Below are 18,889 nucleotides of genomic sequence, written 5' to 3'. Positions count from 1 at the left end.
GAAACACCTGTGATGGATAACAGCACAATAACAAAGTGGATATTGCAGTATGAAGATTTACTGAGAGAAGGGGATAAAGAAGGAATGTGACAGAGTAGGAATGCTGGGTAAATGTTAGTTTAGAGGTTATTCCAGATTTAAGTGTTTGCACACAGAGAGAGGAGTGAATATATCTGGGTTTATACCATACTTGTACTTCAGGTTCCTCTCAGCATGGTTTTGATATCAGAACATTTTTTGGATTTGTTCTTCTCTCTCCAAACCCTGATTTAGGGCAGCTCCTCTCTGCAAAGTTTTCTTTTTTCCCTAATCCTCAGAAGACATTTCACCTCTGGGGTGGAAAAATAAAATCGCTCCTGACTCTTCTGGCCCTTCAGAAAGCACTGTTAATCCTCAGAAGATCTTCCCCGTCAGCTTCAGCCCTGTCCTGTGACCAAGGCCCCTTGTCCTACACTTGGTAAACTGGGGGCAGAGTTACCATCAAGTTCATCTGTGGCTTAATACAGTGAAAGCACTGTCATATTTCTTGCAGTTTTATCTTATCACTCTGATGAAAGCAGCATGACTGTGGGAGCTGTAGAGAGAAGAAAGATCAAGAAGAACAATGAAGCTGCTGAAGAGCCAACCCCACTTCTCCTGAGGCTCATGAAAAGACTCTCCCTCCCTCTGGGGCACTTGGGGCCAGCCCTTGGTGCCCTGGGAGATCCCCTGTTCCAGGCAGGTCAGGCATGCCCTGCTCCTTGCAGCGGAATGAGGAAATGTTACTTGCATTAAGCCCACTCCCCCAAGGGAACCCATGGGAGCTCCATGGGCAGGGGAACAGAGCAGCCTTTGTCCCTGGTCCCCGTGCCTGGCACACCTCCATGTGCCACGCACTTGTCAGGGGCTCTGTGTGGAGCTGGGCAGTGATTAAGGCCTCAGAGGACAGGAGTGGAGCTGTGCTGCTCTGCAGCATTTGAACATCAGGTTCAGCTTTTCTTGAAGTTTCGGATTGCAGGGAACAGTGACCTAGGAAGGTGTTGATGGGGTTTATTTTTCTTTTTTCCAGTCCTACTTCTAACTGGTTTTATCTATGATCTTTAAAATGATCCTGCTTCTGTCTGTTCCACTGACTTGCCACTGGCAAGTCTTCGTGTCAACAGGTTTTATGAAATGAAAGCAGGATGTGTGAGCTACCCATTATGGACCACATGTCCTGTTTTTTCCACATTCCTCTGTCCCTAATGGATGCTTTGTTAGTAAAGCAGTGGGGCACCTTGTTCCTTTATTGTCGGGACTATCAGTTTCCCATCCTTGCCTTCCTGATCATCTTAACAGCCACTTACAAGTTTGCTTCTGAGCTGTAGCTTAAATTGTTACTAATTTCTTGGTTGATGGGGCAGCTTTTGGAGAACAGCCCAACAAAATCCATTCTGGAGGGTGCATTGCTCTTCTGCATTTTTCCAGCCTGTTGGATAAAACAGAGGTATCAGGGAAAACATGGCCTCGGGAGGCTGCTTGACCACATAAAATTTCTGCCCTGCTTTTCTGTCATGTAGGACATAGAAATGTTTAGCCTGTTTCTTATACACAGCTTATGTGTGTCTTTTACCCTCCTATGGCTTTTCTCATTCTCATACTCCATGGAGCTTGTTGTTCTCCCTAGCCCTCCTGTGGCTCCCTTCATTGCATCAGGAGACAATGAAGGAGCACTCCCAAATTAACCTTACTACAAGCCAGCCTGGAAGAACTCTTGCTTGTAAGCAGTTTTCCTGTTTTCTGCCTCCACAAGACTGGTATATTCTGCAAGAGGTGAGGACGCTGAGCAGTCAGAGAAGTGTCATAACACATTATTTTGCAGATGACATCTAAAGGAATCCTGTACTCGTATTTTATAATGTATGGGCTCAACAGAATATCTGAGACAGCCCAAAACTACATGGCTTTCTTGCAAACTTCTGTATAGTCAGAAATAAAGGAGACTTATGGTCTAGAAACAACCAAAAAACAAAGCTTGCCCCTGTTCTGTCTCCAGTTACCTCTTGTACAAACTCTTAAAGGGTTTATCTGTTAATGTTTTTTCAGCTTCATACATTAGGCATCTTCCTCTATCCCATGTTTGTCACTACATTTCACCTCGTCCCTCACCTTGTACTGTTGTTATTGATCCCCTTCTTCTCACCCACTTTATCTGTTTTCATTGACTTCATTGCAGCTTCCTCTGACCTCACCTGCTTCAGGTCCCATAACTCTACCCATGCCTGTTCCCTCTCTTCTTTCCCTGACTTTTCTCACAGTATTTCTATACCTCTGATTCTCCTTTATATCTCTGCTCCAGCCCACATGACCAATCCTTGTTATCCATGTTATCCATTCTGTGTTATCCATTACTGTCAAATTTTCAACTCAAAAACAGGATATCCCAAACAGAAAAAACATTAAAATAATTTTTAGGACCCTGAACACCTCCTGTCTCAGTCACTAAGGATGTCATTGCCAGCCTCTGTTCCTTCTGTCTGTTCCTCAGCCCTGTAACCAGAGCATCATCTATTCTGACCCCTTCCCAGCTATTGCATTCAGGCTGTGTTAATCTTGCTGGGTCTCCAAGATGTGGAATTTCCTTCCCTATCCATCTGTCTTCCTGTAAATCCTATTCAGCCTATCTTTACTTCAGAGCATCATTATTAAGCATTTTTTTTTCTGCCTGTGTCCAGTCTTGTACTGAAAAGATACATTTTCCTAGGCCATTGTATGGACCGTGCCAGCCTGTCTTTGCTGCTCTCTGCTTGTCCCTTGCTCTGCCACATCTATCATAACATGCTTTGTTTTGGTGCCCAGGCCATTCCTGCCTGTATCACTCCCCTGTCATCTGTCACTCAACACTGAAAGAGAATTTTCCACCTTCAGTCAACCCCCACAGCAGGCCCAGCCCTAGCCCAGCCCATCCTGGAAATGTGTGATCCCGTGTGTGTGCTGCTGGAAGCTCCCTGGCCTCAGCTCACAGGAGCGTGTGGGATGTGTTGTGTCGGCACGTGGCTCACGGCAGCAACACGTTCCTCTGGCACCGGAGCTCCAGGCCAGGATAATAATTCCCAGATGCTTCAAACATGTTAGTAGTTATTGTTGCTGTTCTTGAAAATAAAACCTGCTTTAGGAGAATTTCGAAGATTTTCTAGCTTTAGCAGAGTCTGAAAGCAAAAGACTGGTTGCTAAGCAGATTATGGGTTTGGGTTTTTTCTTTTAATTAATTATAGTCAGAGGTGGCCAATCTAAATGGCTGCTTTTCTTGCAGTGTCCCAGTGTGCCCGTGCCTTAATCTCGGCACTGCCCCAGGAAATGGTCAGGCCAATTTTCTTTCCATTGATAATTATCTCATGAATCTTAGTACTCCAGCACGAGAACAGCTTGCAACGTTTTGGCAGGATGACATGAGTAATCCATCCAGGGAAGTACTGGCTGTAAAAGCTGTGTGGGCTTGAACCATGCAGTACGAGCTAGGAGAAGATGCAGTGGGAGTAACTGTGCTCTAGTAACACAGTGTTACACACTGTAAAAATTCAAAGCAAATTGTGAGTCTCTGACAGACTGTTTTCCATTTTAGAAATACATGATCATATGCAGCTGAAGAAGTTGTACTTGTTCTGAGGTTTTCTGGCCATGGCTCAGTAGGAATGATATCCTTTTGGGAGGTGGTAGCTGCAGTTGTTACTGGGAGTTAAATCAGTGCATAGCAGGGTTGATAGTTGCTTCATTTGGATGCTGGATAAAGTGTGAGAGTGGGATATTTGGGAGTTCAGGAAACTCGGTTTCCATGGATTGATTTGAAGGTAGTAATGCTCTCCCCTCTCACTATTTCATTGTCATGCTTTCTTGTTTTCAGTTGCTGAGCTGAAAACTGAGTAAAAATTTGTCCATTGAACATCCACTCAGCCTGGATTCTTTTTTGAAAGATGCATTTGAAGTGGTTTGTCACCCTGGTGTTATTAGATAGAAGTATTTTTATCACCTAATTAAAAAAATAAAAATCAATAGAAGCTTCTTCCCCAAGAAGCTCTGCAACAGCTGTTTTATGAAAAGAGCAAGAATAATTTGGTGATTTTTATGTCAAAGTATGGTTAAAAGGGGAAAAAACCCCAGTCATACAGACCCAGGTGAAATCTGTTACTCTGGCTGTTAAACTGTTGGAGGTTTTTGCATGTACTGAACACGCTCTCTTCCTCTGTAGTTCTTCATGCTCAGCATCTGAACACCCAACAATGCCAAGCAGAGGACAGGGAAGTTCATGTTTGTGTCTGTGGCTTCACTGGTGCAAAAACAGAGAGTAATGCTGCCTCAGAAGGTATCCTATTTAGCAACACCTTTGGAAAACTTGTAAAGAAGTTCATATTTGCGTGCTCTGTGCTGTGTTTGCATGGTATGCAGAGCTCTGCACAGAGCCACCAAACAGCACAGAGCTGCTGCCTGGTTTGTCCATGTGCTCTGCCCTGAGCAGGCAGCACAGCTGGGGCAGAAGGTACCTGTCTGTGTGTCAGATGGGCCCCATCCAGGCTCAGTTCTGGCACTTCTGCCTCTGTTGCTCGTTAATATTTTGATATATTTTTCACCTTGCTGGAGAGAGGGTATTGATAAATGACCCAGCAAGAGTGTTCTTTTTCCTCCAGGGGTTTTTAGGGCAGTGTTTATTTGTGCCTACAGTACTAATGAATCCTTGGCTTTAAGAGGAGTTGAACCGTGCTGTGTCTTGTACCTGTAGCAAGCACATCCCTGTTTGTGATAAGTCGAGGATAGGAAGTCCTGGCAGTGTGCTCCAGCATGGTAGGCAGTGTGCTACTGGGAGCCTTGCTTTCCAAGTTTGCTCTCTTGAGAGAGGGGAAAGGTGCTGTTGACAGGGCTGATCCCCTCGTATGACTGCCCTTGGTGGCCTCGCTCTGGGAAATGGGCTCTTTGCCTTCCCAGCGTGATGGGAACTTCACTGCTTGTCTCCTCAGTTATTTATTTGCCTGTCCTACTGATGCACCTGTGCTTCCTATTACAGTTATTATTTCACATTCATGTACATGTGCCTTTCAGTTCCCCATTCAGCTGCAGAGTATTGAAATGCTCTTTTCATTGGCCAGCAGTGGGTTTGTCTGTACACTCCTGGCCTCCTAAACTAACAACTAAACCAGTCTTCAAAAGCTTAGGCCCTGTTTGCTGCACATACAAGCACAGTGATGAGTAAGGACTGGGCAATATTTAGTATCATATCGATGAAAAGTGAAGGCTTGTCTTTCTGTTTTTATTTTATCTGGTATTAGACTGGGAGTTCTTGAATAAATCATTCTCTGCAGGCTTGGTCACTGGCCATCTTCTGAGACTGCAGCTTGGCTTTGTGTGTGCCCAGGCCTTCGAGGCTGTGCTGTGCTCACCACTTGCTCTGTTGGAGTGGCAGCTTTATTCCCCTGGTGCAGTCTTGGCTGAGGATGGCTCTTAGAGGAAGAATTGGAAGGAAATTATCACAATTGCAAATTAGATTCCAGTGGAGATTGTGCTACAATTATTTGAAATATGCTCCCTCAGTGATAGTTATACAAAGTAAGTCCCACTGTATTACAAGCCACGAGGTAAAACTTTCAGCTATTTCATCTCTTGCTGATGCCACCTACCACAGAAGCATGTCTGATCAGTGAGGAATAAAAATGAGGCTTTATTTCCATCATGGAAAGATGCCACATGGTGTTTAGAGAGTGCAGCAGGAGCTGGAGAGCCCCCCCCACTGCAAACACTTCGAGTTACCATGGAAGTAACTCCCCCGTGCACAGTCTCTGCCAAGGACCTGTGAGGGGTTTCACTGTGTGGGGGTGAAAACAAAAGCCAGGTCACAGCTAGAGTCACTCTGCAGCTTTTGTCCTTGTCAAGACCAGTTTCTATTCACTGTGGGGTCAGAAGGGTGACTGCAATTTAACATTAATTGTGCAATTCTACAAGATGTACACAAGGTAAACATGTTATTTGTGCCCAGGCAGTGTAGTGCAGGAGGGCACTTGGGTCTGCACATCAGAAGAGAAAAGGAACATAGGTGTGGCTTAGGCTGTTTCTTAGAGACAACAAAATTAGATGTAAATGTGACCTTCATTACTATTTTGTACCTTTTTCTCTTTTTTTCTGCAGTTTCATCTCAATATAAGTTTCCCCTGAATTTCTCCTTTCAGGCAGGCTCAGAGCAGTGTCAAGAAGTGCCCTCTCAGATGCCTTTATAGACATTCAGGCAAACTTTCTATGCTTATACGCAGAAAGTTCACTTTTCTGTGCTTCAAATGCTCAAGCATGTTCGTGAGTGGCAAAGATTTTAGGAAACTATTGGAGATCACCATGGATTTTAGAAACTTCTCAGTACAACAGCATAGCTCTGTCTAGTTGAATCACTGGAGTTTATTTATTTTCAGTGTAACTAAGTGCCCAGAGAAGATGGTAGTTGTTGTTCAGCTTTCAGAAGAGCAGGTGTGATCATACTTCCCATTCACCATGATTAGCTTCTCCTGAAGAACCTGCCAAATACTGCTCAGTGGCTTATGTCCAAACTCAGTCAGTCATTAAAACCCTCCAAAGCCAGACAAGATTTGCAGAATGCCCAGGAGTTGAACAGTGCAATGATGTGAGAACTGTGGACCTGAGGAACGTTCATTAAATGGAAGCCTGCAAGCTTAGGGATTGGACTGTTATGCCATGGTGCATTTGGCAGGGAGAAATAGTTTTTTAAAGCCATTAAGCAAATGCAGGCCAAAAACTCAAACACTGTGAGCTTGAGCAGCTTGTGGATCCCAGTAGTTTGCAGCGTATGTGAAGGTTTTTTTACCAGGTCTTGAAGCTGCACCAAAAGCACAAGCTCTTGTCCTACACATTGTTCTCCTTGTTCCATATTTAAGTTAGAGACAAGGAGATTTGCAGGATCTTTACATTCAGAAAAAAGAAACCGGCATAATTCTAGACTTGATTTTATGATGCCTAAGACAGCTATCTGAAACAGTGAAGCATAAGGAGACAGTGGATGTTTTGACTGCTTAGACCTTTCTCTATAGCCTCTGCTGAGGTTAGCACAATTTGGGGAAAAACTCCAAAATCAAAGAAAAGTACCAGTACTCTTAAACATTTCCCCTTTTAAATCTCTCACCTGCTGTGTTCCAGGATACCTACAGGAACTGTACAGATCCCCAAGAAACATTATGGGCATTGATGTGCTAACACCTGAAAAAAGGCAGCTTTTTTTAATGTATTCTCTGCATTGTGAGAACAGCTGAGAGCATTCTGTCCATACCCACATCATGAGGCTGCTCCCTCATTGCCCTTCCCAGAGATGGATGCTACCGTGTTTACGGGGAGAACCATGACTTCTGGTTCCTTCTCCCAGTAATCTGTGTGTCTATACAGACACATGTTGGGTTTGGGGATTTTTTTTTTTTCATGTTTCAAACTGTTGTGTAAAATGCAGAGTCATCCTGTTGGATAATTGCATCCTCTGTGGAGCATCTGCAGCTCCATGCATTATCTGCACTATTGTCTAGCCCTAACTCCAGGTGCTGGATTGCTGGATTCAGATTTCTCAGTTTCATGTGTGGGGTAAGCACGTGAGAACTGGAAGATGTGAAATTACCTCCTGTCAATGAAGGACTTAAATACTGGGTCTTTCTTTTCCTCTCCTGTGGAGTGCTATTGCTGCTGGCTGTTGAGTTAGAGGTGGGCTCTGCTTTGCTGGCTAGAGGAAAGAAAAAGGCTGTAGTCAAAGGTCTATCCCTGCCTTTCCAAGGAGGAATGCCTTTTCATCCTGTTCCTGGTCCGACATGGGTGGGACCTATGCTTAGCTGGGGCATCTTTGAGTGTATCTCAGGCAGATTGATGCTTGGTGAATTTTGCAGTCCAGCAAGAAAAGTTAAGTTCACAAAAGGGCTCTGTAGAGCTGAATAGAGGTTTTCTGGTTGCAGGGATTTGAGGTTTAAGTGACTCAGGCCCACGGAGGCGTTGGTAGAGGGAGCCAAGTCCTTTAGACATTCTGGCTCCAGGATCCTGCGAGGAAGTGGATGGTGGAGTCCAACAGGAGCCGCTTCTCCCGGGCCCCCGGTCACAGGGCTGCACCTTCCCGTCCTCCTGCAAACAGCCCGCACTTGTTGCTCCCTCAGGTGTGTGGGAAGCCGTGTGTGCCCTGCCCGAGCCCGGCCCTGTCCCACGGCCGGCTATTCCCAGCCCCACCCGCACCTGGGGATTTGCTTCTGGCAGGGCTGGTCTCTGTTGCTGGCACATCTTAGTGCGGGTGGAAGGATTTAAAAAAGCAGCCGCCTAATCCAGCCCTGACCCTCCTTAAGAGCCTCCCCTGCACCCCCACGGCTGCGCTCGGCGTTGCTAAGGCCTCGTGTATCCTGGAGACGGCGCCCAGCAAATCGCGGAGCCGCTCTCTGGGAAGCCAATATCGCAGCCGGATTGCGGTGCTCCGGCACGCTCCGCGTCCTGCCAGAAGGAATTCAGTGTCTTCCTGCTGCCAGAGCCATGGCGACGGCTCCCTCGGCAGAGGATTCGCGGAGCCGCAAGGATGCGGTGAGCGGCTCCCCCTGAGCCAGGGGGGCGTTCGGCACCTGTGCTGTGCGGGACCGGCGATGGCCGTGCCGAGCCACTGAGACTCCTGCCACTGAGAGCTGCAGGCAGCTTTTGTTCACAGCCCTCTGCCCCATCCGTGCCCCGGCTGTACAGCAGGCACTTAAGCTTTTCTGGTTTTTTTTTTTCTCCTGGGGGCTGAAGCCATGGCAAAGGTCCCCGACCGAAGCAGACACAAATGGAGTGCGCTTCACACTTTCCTCCGCTGCAACATGAGCCCGGAGACTCAGCGGGTAGTGGTCTTTGTCATCCTGCTCTTCCTCATCATCGTCAACGTGGTGCTGATGTTTCTTTTGGCATTTCACTGAAGGAGGACTGCCGGTAGTGGTGTGGTGCATGGGGGTTTCCAGGACTGGGCAACAAATCAGCAGGTCAGCTTGTCGTTGTCTGCCTCTGGTCTGCTTGTCTGCTGTTACGGTAACTGTGTGTCTCAGAGTATCCCTTCCTTGTTTTTTAATCATCACCCCCTTCCCCACCCTGCTCCCCTCACTCTCCTCCTGTCATCACTTGTGCCTTGCGGTTTGGATCACAGTTAAACAAGAGAAAGGGAACGAGGTAACAACAGCCAACCTGCTTAATTGTACCCGTGACACTAATCAGCCTTGATTCCTTACGATGATAATACTGTGCCTGTACGTAGCACTTCCCAGCCCTGGAGAAGCCCAAAGTGCCGCTGCTTTGTTTGCAGAGGGACTGTCATCCTACGAGGAGCCCTTACACAAGGACCTGCTACATGTAAACACCTGCTGTAAAAAGCTGAAGCCCGTAATGCCTCTGTTGCTCTGTCACTGTGAACATTATGCTGTGCAGTGGCCTGAGTAATGCCCAATTAGCCAAAGAGATTGATTAATAGAGTTCATCAGGAATTCTGGCTGAATAAACACTGCAGCAGTGTGGAAGGAGTGTTTTGTTGGCTTTAATCCCATTTCCTTTATTATACCTCAGTGCTTATCAGCTCTGTGTATCAAGATGGCTGGCAGAGCCACAGCACAGGACACTGCTTGCAGGCCACTCATTTCTCACAGGCCAGTGGCAGCCGTGCCCAGCGGGGGAGCGACTCAAGGACCACTCTTGTAGACTGTGAGGAGGGAAGGGCTGCAAAGCAGCATGTCCCCTCTGGGCCTGTTCACCTCCATCATGTGTTACCAGCAGCCTTGTCCAGCACAGCACTTCCAGACTTGGCATTGGCACCTCAATGGAGCAACCCTCTACTTGATGGCACTGAAGGAGACCAATTCCCAGAGGAAGACAGACTGGAAAGGAAGCCACGGTGCACTGTTCCTAATAATGCTGCTTGCATTTGTGCTGGAGACTGCAAAATATCCAAGCCTTTAAAATTCAGCAGGATCCTTCATTTTGTGTGTTAGGTAATCTGCAATTTAAGTACAGCTTTCACGAGGGCAGTGCATTTGCTGGCACTAATGGTTGAAGCTACTGCAGTCATTTCAGACCGGAATATTTATGGCTCCTGGAGTCTGGTCTGGTGTTGAGAAAGGCTAGATGGTGATGTTGTCTCTGTCATCATGAGTGATGTACTCTGTACCAGTTATTTATGTGATTGTGTAATACATTAGTGTTGTACAAAACCACGTCACTTTTGCACACAAAGAAATGGAATTTGTACTTGCTGAGCTCTTTTCTGTTACACCTGAGCTACAGAACATCCTTTTCCCTAAGAGAGGAGACTGCTGCAGTGCTGGGTGTGGGGCAGCTGTAGGCCCCAGCTCCCTGCAGTTCTCTGAGAATCTCTTACCTACATGAACAGTTTTGAATTACTAAAAATCTCAAACTATTATCTAGCCATTGTGATAAACAACCACTGGAATCATCCAGTCTATGTGGTTTTCTGAAGTTACCATTAAACAAAAACCAAAACCAAAGCTGCAGCACATAACACTGGCTTTCAAACGAATCTGATTTCTCTCACCTCTAAACTTTACCTGTGGTCTTAGTTACAGCTGGAATCAGAACTTAATGGCATAAGGTGGAAAAAAGATTGTTTATTGGAAAGGACAAGTGAATGATGTGAATGTATACCTCAGTCTTCAAGTGACAGATGAGGGACCAAAGTATGGCTTTGGGGTTGTAGGTGTCAGTGACAGAAAGCTTTTGGCTGCTGCTTGTCAGGGCAGATCTTGCGTAAGGTTTGAGCAGGCTCTGAAAGTGCTTGAGGTTCAGAAGCTCTTGCCCCCTGTCTAGTAGGAGCAGTAAGAGGCCTCAGCATCGTGGCAACCCCTGCACTGTGTTTGAATTCTCAGTTGTTGCTGTCTCGCCTGTTCTGTATCTTGAAATAGTGCAAAAAATCTGATGTTAGACGAGAACTGCAGTTACTCACAGGGCCTGCACACACACACACACACACACACACACACACGTAGCTCTGAAGAGCATCTGGTAGATTGGCTCCATTCATAATGCCAGTGTTTGGCTCAACATGTAGGAGCCATGTGGGGCAGCTGGTAAGCTAAGCACAAATGTCTGCCAGCCCAGACTGATCCTAGATCACAAAGTGACTCATGTTCTTGTTTAGCTCAGTGCCACGTCACTGAAATGCTCCTTGGGTGGCTTTTGTCACTGAACTGGAGACTGTACTTCTCTTTTACACTCTGCATAAGAAGGTACTTCAGGGAAGTTTTCCAGAAACTTCTTTTTATTTAGTGTCCTGCAAAATTGATTAGCTGGAGCTGGTCGTGGTGATGAAGTCGTTCACCCCCTGCTGCCTGCTCAGTTCGGGGGCACCCTGTTCCTGTTGGTCGCTGAAGGGCTCTGCTGGTTTGGAAGGGATTGAATACCAAACCTGGTGATGTCTGTACCCCAGGGCAGGCACAGCTCCCACAACACTGCAACCTCCTCCTCCCCTTCTGTCTCTGGTCCACTTTTACCACACCTACACAACACCTGTTACAGTGTCCTTGTTCCCAAAAAACTCCCTCTGCTCTGCCCAGCTGCAGGGGCTGTGTCTGTGGGAGCCAGAGCTGTTTGCCTTTGCTGCTGTGACACATCAAAGCTTGTGCAGCAGGAGCCAGTGCATGTAATGGCAGAGGGAGGAGTGTCCTGTAACAGCTGATCCAGAGCCCCAAAATGCTCACTGCTGATACTGGGAAGAAAATGGAAGTCTCAGGAATGATGTGAGTTGGATGCTTCTGAGGTGCAGAGCTGCCACACTGCTTCCTGCAGGGCAGCTCTCCTCTCTGGGAAGTGTTGTAGTTATTGATGGAAAGGGCTGGAGCCTTCCTCAGCTGCCTGCTGCTAGAGAACTAAAACAAAGAACTGTTTTCTTCAAGGCCTGTGGGGAGTCTAGGACAATGAGGAAGAAAAGTATGTTATAGGAAAAAATAATGGGACCTCTGGTGAAATTGCCTCCCCCTTCCCTGCTGGGGGAAATTTCACCAGATTGTTCATACCAGAACAGCTGGGAGCAAAAACAGTAGGATTGTTCTTGCATTTAAGAACTCTGATCAGAAAAATAGCAAGATTAGAGAGTACCCTTTGGAAATATGTGTTACAACACTGCCTGCCACAGGTGTTAATGCTGGTTGCTAAGAGCCTGGGAATACTTTTCCTCTTGATATTTAATGTTGGGTGAATTTTAATTTTCTCTTTCTAACACTTGTCTAGGTTCTTGATACATGACTATTCCTGAAGTATCTGTGTCGAGTTTTGTCATGGGGAACCCAGTGTTTGTCCCCATCCTGAGCTTCCCCTGCTGCTGTACACATTCAGCTGGAAGCTGCAGTTGACATGTAAGTGTTAATCAGTCTGATATTAGCTGTGACTCACTCAAGCCTGCCTCACATCTTGGCTGAAGAAGCTGTGATGGCCGATAAAGCCCAGGAAAAAAAGAGCTGATGAAGGATCCCTGAACCATGTGCAGGAGCTGTAGATGGTGATAGAGGGATGATGGGGAAGGAGAGGCTTCTGACATTTCTGTTGTGTTTTTCAGTCTGCTCTCAGTGCACTTATTTGACACGAGCTGGGTGCTCTGCAGGGAGGCTGTGATTGCCTTCCCTGCAATCATCTGAACATCAGACTCTGCCATAGCACTGGGGACACAGCCCCGGGGGGAGCAGCACAGTCCCTGTCTCCCTGCAAAGCAGTTGTGGTGCCTGGTGCCTGCTGTGCTCTGCTCCTGCTGCAGAGCAGGTCATGGCAGCCGGGCCCTTGTGTGGCCACGGGACAAGTCCTGCTCCTCCTCCCGGGGTGCTGGGTGGGCTGTGCCTCCCCCCTTCCCCGCTGCCCCTGCAGTGCCCCAGCGGGGTGGGGAGGGACCGTGCAGGGACAGGGCAGGTGCTGCTGCCCCGACCCCCGTGGGGAGTCTGTGTTGCCCTTGGGTGGGGCAAGTTCACCAGAAGGTTGAAAAGGCAAGAGCTTTGCTCTGCTGCTGCTTTGCTTTGAGTGCAAAGAGCATCTGTGAACAGGAGTGAGACCAAGACATCATTTCCGAAGGGAGATCTGGGCTTTAGATTTTATCTTTGCTTAATTTGTTCTCCCAGGCTAAACTCATTTCTGTGGTGATATGTGGTATCTGCTGTCTTTGTGATTTATTCTTGGAATCCAAGGCATGAGCTGGCCAGATAAGAAACACAGTAAGCACTTAGGATGATACCATCAACAATTACTTTTAATTAATGCTTCCAGTGTTTTTATTTAAAGGGGAAAAAAAGCAACAAAAGAAGTCCCATTACGCAGGTTAAAGAAAGATCTCAAGGGGGGAATACTTGTTATTGAATGCTGTGTCACTGGCCTTGTTAACTACAGAATGTGCTGGAAACTCTGGAATAAAATTATGTCTTATATGAGTCTTTGTATTTGTTCTTTTGCTGGTATTACTCCAGGCATGACTGTGGTTGTCAGATATAGTGCAACCACTCTGTGTCTGCTTTTGGCAGTGGAGAAATGGGACTCAAAGAGGTGGGGTGGACCTGCCTCACACCACAGTGGCTTTCTCTGTCCTATCATGTGCATGCAGGCTTTCTGCATTTGTAATTGATAAGTGTGATAAGCTCAGCTATGCTGAAGGTGCTACAAGAAATATGTCTCCCCAGGTACCAAAAGTATGTTAATCAGCCTTTCAACAGAGGAGTCAGTCAGGTGTGAAGGACTTCAGAGAGGGAAACTGAGGAGTTTGCTCTCCTTTGCAGCTGCCCAGCAGATCTGGCCCCTCTGGAACAAGGGCGTGGTGTGGGGCTCTGGTCCCACACATCCCACTGCAGCACGAAGGTCCCCATGTCTTCCCCTTCTCCTTCCAGGGAGAGGGACCCTAGCACAGCCACTTCCAGCATGCTTTCCCCTCCAAAGAGCACCAGCTTCACACTGGGCACCTGAATCTCTGCTGTCCCTTGGTGGCAGAGCAAGTAGAGCCTCCAGCACCTGGGGGAACAGCAGCTGCCTTCAGCCCTCTCCATCCTACCCACAGCAGTTCCTATCCAGAGCAGTCTGCTGGACAAAGCCAAGGTGACACAGGGCATGGAGCAAACCCCCATGGCACTCACACTTTAGAATCTTGTGCCTGTTCAGCATTGCATCCATTAGGGATATCAACACAAGAATGGAATTAGCATGCTGTCTTCTAAGCTGTGCTGGTTTGTAGTGACCACCGTGCGGGGGCAGGACCTCAGTGTTATTTATAGCCCCAGTGTCTATAGCCTTCATGGTAATGTGGCTCTGAACAGCACAGTAGAGCAGGGTTTGACTGCTTGTGGTTGTTTTGAACTGTGATCTTGTCCATCTTGGCATGTTGAGTATCTGCAGAGTTGTGGCAAACTTTTTATGGAAATACAAACACTGTGTATGGGCATCACGTGGGAATCCAAAGAGCCACACCAGGATCTCTCAGCAGCAGCCTAACACAGCTTTCCTCACCTCACCAAATGAAATAGTTCCAGCAGGAGATTAAGAAAAGACAGGCTCCTAAGGAATCATGACTTAGTATTTTTAGCGTCACCTGTAGTGCCCAGGAGTCAAGACTTGTTATAGTAAGCATTATCTAATTACGTGGTGAGAAGATTTGCACTGGGTGCCAAGACAGGAGTGTTGGGAATGGCAATATCCCATTACTGCCTGACCTACCAGAACGTGCTCTGCACTGAGCTGCCTCTACAAAACCGCTTTGTCTGCTGAAAAGCCCGTGGCCAGTATGGGAGGGTTGTGCAGGGAGTCAGGGCAACTGAAAGGAGAGCCTGTGCAGAACAGGAGATGTGTGACCTTGTCCTCCTTGGGCTAGAGAAGTCACATCCTGCAGGAAGAGCAGCAGGTGCTTTGGTCTTCCACAGTTAGAGGGCTTGTTTACAAGGTGGTCTTGGAAACAGGAATGTTGTTCTGATTGGAGGCCTTAGCTTTGTTTGGGCCATTAAGTCTCTTCATCCAGAGCTTGTGGATGTGAGACAAATTAATAAAGTGGATATATTTAAAAGCATGATAGTACAGGATCTCAGAAGATCCCAGGAACCTGCTGTTTCCTCAACCAATCTTCTTTACCTAGCACAGGACACTTGCAATAAGAAAAGGTTCGTGGCTTTTTTTTCATAAGTGTACATAGCTTGAAGAACCTTCTATAAGGACTACAAAAGAAATGACTAATTTTTATATTTACAGATTCTAACCAAAAACAAAGGCTTAGGAAGCCTCCTTTGCCTGACAGTGAGACATTATCAAGGGTTTTTTTGTTCTTTTCCTCATCTCTATCTGTTATTCAGATTTTTCTCTGCCCCATTTTCAAAGAGAGCAATTCTTAGTTCAGTGAAGAAAGGATCCAACCCAGTGTGTGAGCATTGGGAAAGAGATCAGAAAGGGGCAAGGGGGATGGAAATCATAAGTATTGGGTCACCAAAAAACCCTGCGGGGTTTCTCTTTCAGGAGGTGAGGAAAAGAAATGACTCCTAAACTGTGTGTGGGTCTTTTGAGGCAGAGAGACCATCTCTGAGCCACGCCATGGAAATGATAAACAATCTCTGTTGGCCCATCATGTCTGCCAGCACCTACCAGTGATGTACACACTTGGGCAGTTTAATCCAGGGAGATGTTTTCACAGGAGATAGGAGCAATAAAAATCATTTCAGTGTGTTCCATTAAAATTAAATCATGCACACACATGAAAAGGAAAGCCATACTCTATGTTTCTGGCTTCCTGCCCACTGTGAGCCCAAAGAGATGCTGACCTTTTGATGATTCAGAGAGGTTTGCTGGCAATGCAGTTTGTATCTGCTTTAAAATGTTTTCTTTAACCTTATTTGTAAAACAAATTTAGATTAATTTGCCTTTGAGCTGTAACTTGCTGTATCTCCTGGGGGAAGGGCATAGCAACAGTCAGTCAGTGGGCAGAGAGCTCTGGGACCTGCATGGTTCCTTTTCCTTTCCTTCTGCAAGAAGTAAGGATGCAGCATTTATGCTCAATAAATCCCTGTGTCATATGAGTTGCAGCTGAGCTGATTTGGATGCATTGTCCTGAGGGATCTGTAAAGTATAATTCTCATTTGTCCAAAGAAATAATGGTGAAAGAGAAGGCAAAAAAGGAGGTAGAAAGGAAAAATTGCAAAATTAAGTCATGGGAGAGGCCGTGGAATTGGGAACTATCCTGCAGAGAGGGAAAGGGATGGGAAATGTCCCAAGGGGATGTGCTGGTAGGAGTGTGGAGAGGAGGGGTGATGTTGCAGCAGCAGCAAGAGAAGAGTGGGGAAAGCATAAATGACATAGAAATGTGTTAATGTAGCATTAAATAAAATTTTCTGAAGAATATAGTTTCTATTTGGGAGTCTGAGAAGCGGTAGTGTAAAAAAGATGCAACAGCAATCACTCAAATGTGAGAACAGCCACACAGAAACATCCTGGGCTGTTTCCATTCCCAAGTTGTATGTTTAAAATCAGGGCATCAGAAAATGCAAAAATATGTTAACCAGGTTTGCTTCATCCTCTGCAGTGACTGTGGACTTCAGAGCTCTTGGTGAGGTGAAGAGGAGAATCAAGCAGTCTGACATGGTTTTTATCCACAGCCAAGCTGGAACCAGAAGATACAAACTTTGTAGATATGAGAGCCCTAGGTCAGAGTCTTGTTCAAACGTGAGAGTTCAATCCCAGGCTCCTTTCCAGTCTTTGAAACCAAAGAAAGTAGGAGAAGAGCATGTGGATAATTTCCAGATGCTGTTACAGCTGCATCTGGGCTGTTTGGGGTGAATGAGACTGTGGCACTTGGATGCTGCCTTAACCCTGGAGTGATGGGTGCCACAACTGGGGGAGGTATGAGAAGGGGGTTAGCCAAAAGTTAGAGATTCTTAAACCACTTTTAAACCTTAGAGTATTTCAAGCTCCTTAAGCCACTTTAAGGCTTTAGATGGGTTTAAAATGCTTAAAACACTGTAGGGCCTTCGATGAGTTTAAGCTGTTTAAGCTGATTGAGAGCTTTGGAATGACTTAAGTTCTCTGGCTTTAAGGAGGTTTTGAGGTCCTTCGAGCTCTTGGTTGTAAAAGTCTTTCTGAATGTTTTGAGTGAGGATGTAGCACATACTCACTCCTGTGACCTGTGTTCAGGGACTCTTTCTCCCAGGCAGTGTCTGAACAGCCAGGTTTAAACTACTACACCTGGGTAAACTTTCATCCTCCCTTTCACATAAAAACCTTCACATACACTGCAAACTACTGAGATCCACAAGCTGCTCAAGCTCACGGTGTTTGAGTTTTTGACCTGCATTTGCTTAATGGCTTTAAAAAACTATTTCTCCCTGCCAAATGCACCATGTCATAACAGTTTCCACCTGAACGAGGATGTTGCTGTACCTCATGGAATGTATCTGTTAACATTTTCATATTAGTCAACATTTCTTTCCTTTTGTGTTTTTTACTACCCTAATGTCCTAAGGCCAGGTCTGCAGGCCAGCAGAAACACTTTTACCTGTGACTTGGGTAACTGCTCAGGGATAGAGGCAAGTGTGGCCTGGCTCTTTCCCTTGTGTGCCTTCCCACGTGTGTTTAAGGTCCTTGATGGGCTGTATCCAGATAGGATGTGTTTAAATGGCCCTGAAGGACGTACATTTGCTTAATCTCTTTTTAAATCATCTCTGTGTTTGGCTGTGGGGCTCCCTGTGGCACAGCTTAATTATGCACCACAGGGAAAAGGCAGTGCTTTTGTACCAAACTTCTTGCCCAGTGATTTCACTGGGCTCCCGGGAGCTTTGCCTTAGGAATAACCTCTTTGTAAGCCTTCAGCTCATGGCCATCCTCCATCCACCCGTCTCTGTTGCAGCTTCAAGGTCTGTTCAGCTTGTACTAGCCTAGAAACTCTTCCCACATTTGATTTGTGATGCTCTTTGTGCCTTGCCTAGTTCTCCTCTGCCTTTCTGAGTCATTCCTGACATTTGGACTTTCTGACCCTGGTGGAGATGTTTTTTAAATGGGTCTACAGAGACATTCCTGAGGAGCAGCTCATTTAGTCAGTCACTCGTGGTAGTTATTGCTTGTCACAGAGAGTTTCATTTGCCATTTTGTCACCCTGCCATTCAGCACTGTATCCGCTTGTTTAGAAAGAGAGCAAATGTATTTCACTTATACCAGAAAATAAATGTCTTATGGAAGTTTAAACAAGTGACCTCTGGAAACTTGTATGACAGGTTAAAGTGGAAGCTACTTCACAACTTTACTTACTGCTCGTGCTGCCAGCAACTGCAACTATAAAATGTGATACAAAGACAACCTGTCACAGAGCACTGAGAGCTTTGAGAAGGGCTTTGCTCCTGTTGTTTCCTTATGCCAAAACTTAAGGATGTTAGTTCCCCAAGTTAGCAGGTTCTCTTGTTATACAGGTCGTGGTTGGAGTACTGAGGGCACTGACAGGACCTAGAGGACTTAGGTGTCCTCAGCCACAGGTAACTATCCCCACCCTTTGGTAAGAACTTTCCTGGCTATTTCAGGTAAAAGTAAAATGGTCGAAAGCAATTGCAGTTGATTTGTTTTGCATTATAATAATCAGCTCCCACATCTTAGGTGAGGAACTGAGAACTTCTTGTGCCACTCTGGAGTTTGAAGAATCCCATTTAGTGGGACTCAGGTGGACGTGCCCCTGGCAAGGCTCCCTCAGGCCGTGCTCCGCACACGCGGGTCCGGATAACACGAGGCAGAGCTCTGCCTTCCACCAGGGCTGCTTCCCTCCTCCTGGAGCACTCCATAAAGGCAGCTTTCAAAGCTTCTCCTTCTCCTGTGGGGGACCCTCCTCCTCTTCCCATCTGTTTAAGCCACTTCTGAGGGGGGAATCAGGGCTCAGATGATATAAATAAAAGGGAATAATGTAATTAATGTCAGT

The 18,889-nt window shown here is 46.4% G+C and overlaps 1 protein-coding gene across 4 annotated transcripts in view; it reads left to right on the top strand.

The window, feature by feature from the left end:
- ARHGEF4 (Rho guanine nucleotide exchange factor 4) overlaps positions 1-18,889 on the top strand; it is a 220,913-nt gene that overhangs the window by 178,763 nt on the left and 23,261 nt on the right. The window contains exon 1 of one of the 4 annotated variants that reach the window (XM_027661805.1): positions 8,414-8,972. The exons of 2 other annotated variants lie outside the window; for them this stretch is intronic. The gene's annotated coding sequence lies outside the window, so the exon portion shown is untranslated. Of the gene's footprint in view, positions 1-8,413; positions 9,969-18,889 lie in introns of those variants that run through there. One more of the 4 variants, XM_027661806.1, reaches the window with a different exon arrangement.

Source organism: Corapipo altera, unplaced genomic scaffold (assembly GCF_003945725.1).
Source record: "Corapipo altera isolate COAL_440 unplaced genomic scaffold, ASM394572v1 175, whole genome shotgun sequence".
Taxonomy (NCBI): domain Eukaryota; kingdom Metazoa; phylum Chordata; class Aves; order Passeriformes; family Pipridae; genus Corapipo; species Corapipo altera.
Note: the sequence above shows the minus strand (reverse complement) of the source record. Positions and strands in the feature narration are given on the sequence as shown.